The sequence below is a fragment of the Macaca thibetana genome, chromosome 3, assembly GCF_024542745.1.
Source record: "Macaca thibetana thibetana isolate TM-01 chromosome 3, ASM2454274v1, whole genome shotgun sequence".
Lineage (NCBI taxonomy): Eukaryota > Metazoa > Chordata > Mammalia > Primates > Cercopithecidae > Macaca > Macaca thibetana.
In genome coordinates, this window is record NC_065580.1 from 34,957,322 (window position 1) to 34,966,547 (window position 9,226).

The window sequence follows — 9,226 nt, forward strand, 5'->3', positions numbered from 1 at the left end:
AGGAAGAAGTTGAATCCCTGAATAGACCAATAGTAGGCTCTGAAATTGAGGCAATAATTAATAGCCTACCAACCAAAAAAAGTCCAGGACCAGATGGATTCACAGCTGAATTCTACCAGAGGTACAAGGAGGAGTTGGTACCATTCCTTCTGAAACTATTCCAATCAATAGAAAAAGAGGGAATCCTCCCTAACTCATTTTATGAGGCCAACATCATTCTGATACCAAAGCCTGGCAGAGACACAACAAAAAAAGAGAATTTTAGACCAATATCCCTGATGAACATCGATGCAAAAATCCTCAATAAAATACTGGCAAACCGGGTTCAGCAACACATCAAAAAGCTTATCCACCATGATCAAGTGGGCTTCATCCCTGGGATGCAAGGCTGGTTCAACATTCGCAAATCAATAAACATAATCCAGCATATAAACAGAACCAAAGACAAGAACCACATGATTATCTCAATAGATGCAGAAAAGGCTTTTGACAAAATTCAACAGCCCTTCATGCTAAAAACGCTCAATAAATTCGGTATTGATGGAACGTACCTCAAAATAATAAGAGCTATCTATGACAAACCCACAGCCAATATCATACTGAATGGGCAAAAACTGGAAAAATTCCCTTTGAAAACTGGCACAAGACAGGGATGCCCTCTCTCACCACTCCTATTCAACATAGTGTTGGAAGTTCTGGCTAGGGCAATTAGGCAAGAGAAAGAAATCAAGGGTATTCAGTTAGGAAAAGAAGAAGTCAAATTGTCCCTGTTTGCAGATGACATGATTGTATATTTAGAAAACCCCATTGTCTCAGCCCAAAATCTCCTTAAGCTGATAAGCAATTTCAGCAAAGTCTCAGGATACAAAATTAATGTGCAAAAATCACAAGCATTCTTATACACCAGTAACAGACAAACAGAGAGCCAAATCAGGAATGAACTTCCATTCACAATTGCTTCAAAGAGAATAAAATACCTAGGAATCCAACTTACAAGGGATGTAAAGGACCTCTTCAAGGAGAACTACAAACCACTGCTCAGTGAAATCAAAGAGGACACAAACAAATGGAAGAACATACCATGCTCATGGATAGGAAGAATCAATATCGTGAAAATGGCCATACTGCCCAAGGTTATTTATAGATTCAATGCCATCCCCATCAAGCTACCAACGAGTTTCTTCACGGAATTGGAAAAAACTGCTTTAAAGTTCATATGGAACCAAAAAAGAGCCCGCATCTCCAAGACAATCCTAAGTGAAAAGAACAAAGCTGGAGGCATCACGCTACCTGACTTCAAACTATACTACAAAGCTACAGTAACCAAAACAGCATGGTACTGGTACCAAAACAGAGATATAGACCAATGGAACAGAACAGAGTCCTCAGAAATAATACCACACATCTACAGCCATCTGATCTTTGACAAACCTGAGAGAAACAAGAAATGGGGAAAGGATTCCCTATTTAATAAATGGTGCTGGGAAAATTGGCTAGCCGTAAGTAGAAAGCTGAAACTGGATCCTTTCCTTACTCCTTATACGAAAATTAATTCAAGATGGATTAGAGACTTAAATGTTAGACCTAATACCATAAAAATCCTAGAGGAAAACCTAGGTAGTACCATTCAGGACATAGGCATGGGCAAAGACTTCATGTCTAAAACACCAAAAGCAACGGCAGCAAAAGCCAAAATTGACAAATGGGATCTCATTAAACTAAAGAGCTTCTGCACAGCAAAAGAAACTACCATCAGAGTGAACAGGCAACCTACAGAATGGGAGAAAATTTTTGCAATCTACTCATCAGACAAAGGGCTAATATCCAGAACCTACAAAGAACTCAAACAAATTTACAAGAAAAAAACAAACAACCCCATCAAAAAGTGGGCAAAGGATATGAACAGACATTTCTCAAAAGAAGACATTCATACAGCCAACAGACACATGAAAAAATGCTCATCATCACTGGCCATTAGAGAAATGCAAATCAAAACCACAATGAGATACCATCTCACACCAGTTAGAATGGCGATCATTAAAAAGTCAGGAAACAACAGGTGCTGGAGAGGATGTGGAGAAATAGGAACACTTTTACACTGTTGGTGGGATTGTAAACTAGTTCAACCATTATGGAAAACAGTATGGCGATTCCTCAAGGATCTAGAACTAGATGTACCATATGATGACCCAGCCATCCCATTACTGGGTATATACCCAAAGGATTATAAATTATGCTGCTATAAAGACACATGCACACGTATGTTTATTGCGGCACTATTCACAATAGCAAAGACTTGGAATCAACCCAAATGTCCATCAGTGACAGATTGGATTAAGAAAATGTGGCACATATACACCATGGAATACTATGCAGCCATAAAAAAGGATGAGTTTGTGTCCTTTGTAGGGACATGGATGCAGCTGGAAACCATCATTCTTAGCAAACTATCACAAGAACAGAAAACCAAACACCGCATGTTCTCACTCATAGGTGGGAACTGAACAATGAGATCACTCGGACTCAGGAAGGGGAACATCACACACCGGGGCCTATCATGGGGAGGGGGGAGGGGGGAAGGGGGAGGGGGGGGGGGGGGAGGGATTGCATTGGGAGTTATACCTGATGTAAATGACGAGTTGATGGGTGCAGCACAGCAACAAGGCACAAGTATACATATGTAACAAACCTGCACGTTATGCACATGTACCCTTCAACTTAAAGTATAATAATAATAAATAAATTAAAAAAAAAATAAAAAAAAAAAAAAAAAAAAAAAAAAAGTAAATATTCATATATTGCATTTATTTAACATGTGCATTTAAATTCTTTTGATTTAGAACATTCCCCCCGCCTTGTTTTTATTACCTTGAGGTTTTGTTTTGTTTTAATTTCAGGCCACTGTCTTCTCGGTTTGATTCAACACAAATATTTTGATAAAAACAGCTCATGGACAATACTCTCTGTTTCTTACTGCATCCCATCAGCAGGTTCACTATCGGTGATGTTAACTTTGAGTGTGTGGCATGGGGGTGACCTCCAGATTGCTCCACTTAAAGGTACATTTTTTCCTTCACAAGTAATCTGTGCCATGATACTTTTAAGACCGTGTGAATGTTCTGTTCATTACACCACTCACAAGGGTTTTAGTAGCCACTAATGATCCATGTTTGCATCAATTATTATTCAGAGGATTGCAGCAGGATCATGTTCTAATTACATCTATGTGTTAACACATATTAGCTTGCACTGCTCTCCGAAGAAGAGTTCCCCCAATCCTTTCTCTTCTTTTAAGTAACACTACGGATTATAATCATTATTATTATTACTCAGTGTGTTATAATACATTACCATTACTCTTTTTGATGTATACATTTTCCCAGTGTGGCCAGTGGGAGCCACATCAAGCCAGCTCCTTTTGAACACTGTTTATGCATTGTGGGGCAGGATGTCCCAGGCTCTCATAGGATCAGATGTTTCTCCAAGAATCCTTAGTTCTTTGATTTTTTTGTTTCTTTGTTTGTTTGTTTGTTTGAGACGAAGTCTCACTCTTGTCACCCAGGCTGGAGTGCAATGGCACGATCTTGGCTCACAGCAACCTCCACCTCCCAGGTTCAAGCAATTCTTCTGCCTCAGCCTCCTAAGTAGCTGGGATTACAGGCGCCTGCCACCCTGCCCAGCTAATTTTTGTATTTTTAGTAGAGACGGGGTTTTACCATGTCGGCCAGGCCAGTCTCAAATTCCTGACCTCAGGCCATCTGCCCGCCTCAGCCTCCCAAAGTGTTGGGACTACAGGCATGAGCCACCGCACCTGGCTGAATCCTTAGTTCTTTTGATAGAGAATGGTAGGTGTGCTAGAGGAGTGTAATTGCTTCTAGGTCCTTTCAGGCAAACATTATTATAATATTTTTGAGCCTACTATTAAACTTTGTTAATTTTCCACTGATCAATCTATTCATAGGAGTTTTAGATACTTTAGTTTTATAATACATTTTATTATTCAATTTGGTTATTTTTTATTGTTTTTTTTCACTAAATCTCACATTTTAATATAAATTGGTCACATTTTGGAGAAAAATAAAGATTAATTTAGAGATAATAACGTAATTACATCACCACATTGGCATTACAATATCAACATATATAAACAGTTATGACTCAGCATTTATTCACAGATTATTCAAATGTTCCTCCTTGTCTTTTAATTAACTTTTGTAGTTTTACTATAATACTATGGGCCTTGCCTTCACATTTCTTGTCAATTGTGATTATTTCACAATATATATATCTTACAGTATTCTATGAGATTTTTCTTAATTACATTTTAAATGGTTGTTGCTGACATGTAAACATATCAGTTTATTTCTTTATAGCAGTTCACCACATGAATTATCTTATGTTCTGATAGTATTTTGAAATTCATTCTACTGAGTTTCCCAAGTAGACAACCATGTCACCTATAAGTGAATATGTTTTTCCTCCTCTTTTCTTCTGTTTCTACATTTAATATTTAGAGTGCAGACAACTTAAAACTTCCTGCCTACAGAAAGTTGAGAGTGCCAGGTGTTACGGTAAGAAAAAAAGAAGGCAAAAACCATATCTTTATTAAGGTGGCCAGATAATTCCTGGAAAACGCATTCTAATATAAATTTAGAGGACTGAAACCTAGACCCCACTAGAAAAGGAGAGAATTTCCATGGAAAGGGCTTAACAAAGAGGTAAAGTTGTGAACACCGGACTCATCTGGGCAACTGTAATTTATCTGCATATGACTTATTTTCCCATGAGATTCTTCTGCTGGAGTGAAAGCAGACATTTTTTCCTCAACAATTAGCTTTCATGATTTAGATCACTCTAGGTTTTAAAAAGGGAGAGGTGGAGAACAGAATTTCCATTTCTTAGATTGAAAGAAAATAGAAAAAAACTGCTTAGGAGATAGTTACAGAAATAACAAGTTGAGCATACTTGGTGATCTTCTGTTTAAAAGTGACCTGGGGGCCAGGCACAGTGGCTCATGCCTGTGATCCCAGCATTTTGGGAGGCCAAGGTGGGCGGATCTCCTGAGGTTAGGAGTTCCAGATCAGCCTGGCCAACAAGGTGAAACCCGTCTCTACTAAAAATAGCCGGGTGTGGTGGTGCACTCCTGTAATCCCAGCTAGTCTTAATCAATTTGTTGAACAGCACGTGTATTTGGTTTTAATATACATATTAAATATACATGTATATACATGTGCATATAGATGCATGTATCTATGTATTTATATTGTTTCATGATCTGCCAATGCAGACATTAAATGAGTTAACAAATCTTTGACAGAGATATGGTTTGAAATCATTTTGATAATTTAAATGATAAAGTTATTGCAAAAAGATCCACTTGTTTCCTGTTGAGAAAGAGTCTTCTAAAAATTATCTCAAACTGCAAATAGCCCTTAAAGCTTACTGATGTATTTCCATTAAATGTTGTAATTCTGAAATAGTCTTACTTGTATTTTAAAAGATAATTAGATAAATTTATAATCAAATTCTCCCCTCTACATACTATACAAGAAAGGTAAGCAAACTTGTGTAAGGAAAAAAATCTAATTCTTATGCATAATTCTAAGAATCAAGTAAGAATGTGTTCTAGAGGAAATTAATAAAATGTTAGTTCTACTACCATGTGATTAAAATAGGAAGAGTTCATCCTCCCAAAATATTTTGCAAAAGAATAATCTAAAATACAGTAGGGACTACAGAAAGAAGGTGGTCTAGGCATTGTATTTTATTTACAATAGATTTATCTTAATATCTTAAATTTCACACTAAATTTTAATAAATATGCATATAAATGATAAGTTCCTTCATTTATTTTATGCATAAGTAATGTATACCTGTTAGTGGGCTTATAAGACTATAGATTGGGAAACTTTTTTTTTTAGTCAGCAAAGATATATTTTTAATTATATATGCTTTATGTGACACATAAAATCAAGAGATTGGAAGTGCAAATAGAGTAACTGAACTGAAATATATCAGGTCAAATTCCATGATTACATAACAGAATCACTTTAATTTAACCACACCTTAAAGCTGAAATAGGTAAAAGGTTTAACTAAAGTGGGTCTACAAAAATTAGCCAAATTTCATTAATAATTTGACTTAAAAATCTGTTTTCATTTACAGATTGATTTTTCTTCACTGGCAAAGAAAAAAATTCTCAACATTTAAAAGACAAGAAAGAAAAGTGATTAAAAAAAACTTACAACAGTCTAAGATAAATATCATATAGGAAAAAAATGAAGAAAAAAAAGTTGTAACAACCAAATAGCTAGGGCTTAACTGCTTACAAAGCAAGTTTATTTTTATCACAAGAGATTAATTCATGTATGGGTCATTTGCAAATCTTTTACAGAGTATGGGAGAAAACATGGAAAAGAAGCTGGTAACTCTCGAATGTTCTCACATTCATGTGAGTCTGTTAGCTTTAAGGGGAGGATTATAAATGACCCACGTGAATAGAATGTAGATTATCTTTATTTCCTTAGCAGATTTTTCACTATTTTGGGAGACATGTAGAAGTCCCCTATTCATAAAAGGTTTTTGGATGTTGCATTGCCTATAGCAATATAAAATTGGTTCCTTACTTGAATTTTTCATCTCAATCTTTGTTAAAAATTAAATATTTTATTAAGTAAATATCTTGCTCAAAATTTGCCTAAAATAGTCAAAATAAAAATATTTGCTTCTAGGAGGGGCACAGTGGCTCAAGGCTGTAATCTCAGCATTTTGAGAGGCTGAGGTGAGCAGAGTGTTTGAATTCAGGAGTCTGTGACCAGCCTAGGCAACATGACGAAACCCAGTCTCTACTAAAAAATACAAAAATATTAGCTGGGTGTAGTGGCACGTGCCTGAGTCCCAGCTACTCGGGAGGCTGAGGTAGAAGGATCACCTGAGCTGGGGAGGTCGAGCTGAAGTGGGCTGAGATCACAGTACTGTACTACAGCCTGGGCAACTGGAGTGACACCTATCAAATAAATAATTAAATTAAATAATATAAAATAAAATATTTGCTTCTCATCTTTTTCACCCAGGGTAGCTGGGGTATGAGATGTGTTGAGATGAGTAATAAATTGGAGTCAGACTATAAAGGGCCTCGTGAACCATTGTAAAGAGTCGTGAAGGTAATGGACAGTGAGAGTGGAGAAAAGAGGATGTGTCTGAGGGACATTTCCCAAACAGAACCACTGATCTTTGAAACTGATTAGATGTAGTGAGTGAAACTAAAGGGGAAGTAGAGAAAACACTCCAAGAGGGGTGGGTGGTGAAGCCTTTATCCCAGAAAGCTAACGCTTTTGGATGTCCTCTGAGTAGGTAAACAGGGGAAGAGACGGAATACAGAGTGAAATAATGACTTCATTTTTAGAAACGTTGAGTTGACTGAGCCTGTGGAACAACGAGATGAAAACAGCTGATGGGATACTAGATCGTGAATCTAAGTTTGCAATGATAACAATCATGGGTTTTCGTTTACTGCCAAATACTGTGCTAAGCATTTTGCGCACTATAGCAGAAATTTCTAACTCCTAAATATCTGTTCTCCCTCAACAACTACATTTATCTATACTAATCTCCTTCATCTATACTAATAAAACCCATGATTAGTGGCTGGATATAGTTTTACTTGGAATTAACACTATGCTTTCCAGCCTCCCCAGTGACTAAGTGCCACCATGCCACTAAGTTCTGACCAATGGGCTGGGGATGAAAGTGAAATTTCCAGGTACTATTCTCAAGAAAGAACCTTCTTATCCTTCCAGGTGGCTAGAATGCAGACAATGACTGGACAGCTAGAACAGGCATATACGTACTCCGGAATGTAAGTCACATACAATAAAGCAACCAGATGAGATAGAATCTGGATACCAGAAACTGAGTGGGGCCATGCCAGTTCAAGACATGTACTAGAATTTATTCATTAGAGAAAAATAATTGGTCTCTTTAGACAACTAATATTTGAATGTTCTGCCTTTTAAAAGAAAACCAAATTATAACTATGACACATATGTTATCTAATCCTCATAACAATACTATTTGATGAATACTCGCATTATCTCACTTTAGAAATGAGGCAAGAAGCAGCTAGGATAGAGGTTTGCCCAAGGTCATACAAACAGAAAGCAGTGTGGCTAGCATTTAGTCAAAACAATCTGAGAGAAGAGGCCACACTCGTGATCACCAAACTTTAGGAAACTATCTAGCTCTCTGACCATTCCAAAGCAATCCCACACATGTGAAAATTTGTCTTTAACTTTTTATTAGAGTATAATATATGTAGAAAAATGTGTACTTTTATTTTTAAATTAGGAACATAGTCAATCAAAGTGTTATTTTGTTTCCAACCTAAATTCTTCCTCATGTTTTACGTACTCATTTTCCCTTATGCACAGATAAAGGCCAATAAGGCACAATCTTTTTCATGTTTATTTTATGACCTAGAAACATTATTAAAGTTCTCTGGCAACTTCTCTTTTGCAGGCTAAATATAACCCTGAGTCCTTATGCCTTTCTTTCAGTCTTAACATCCCAAATCCCTGAATTATTCCCACTGTAAATCTTGGCAGATTCTTTAATGCCTCTCAATCTTTTACCTAAGTACTATTTGTGGTTGCAAATTTAGCAGCATATGGGGCTTGAGAATGAGTTTTTTCACAGCACTTTCCATGTACCAGGCCAGGATTCATGCATCAGACCCCCCATCATATTTGGGAAGATCTAAATACTTGATAAGTTAAGAGGTTCTTTCTGTTTTCAAGGACAAAAGAGCTTTGTCTTATTGCTGAAAGCTGACATGAATAACTTGAAAACAAAGGTTTTGTCAATTACAATCTATTCTTTATGTTTTCAGAATTTGTTATTGGCTAGCCATAATCCAATAAAATTTACCCGTGGACAAGGAGGGCATGGGAAAGAGTAGTGTTATAGTTCTCTTTCTGGGACAGCCCCAGTGGATCAGCAGACAGGAAGGGATGCACCATCCTCGAGAGGTAAATTCAGAGCAAGACGATTACAATGGGTTAGGTCTGAAGAGGAATGAGCTGAGGCAAAATAGCTTACTATTACAGACAGCCAAGAAAAATGAGTTTCAAAAATGCTTCAAAAGAGAGATCCATGATATTGTGAAATCCTAAAGGTGGTTTAAGAGAATTTAATTTATTTCTGGATATTGTCTTTTGAAGGCCAAACA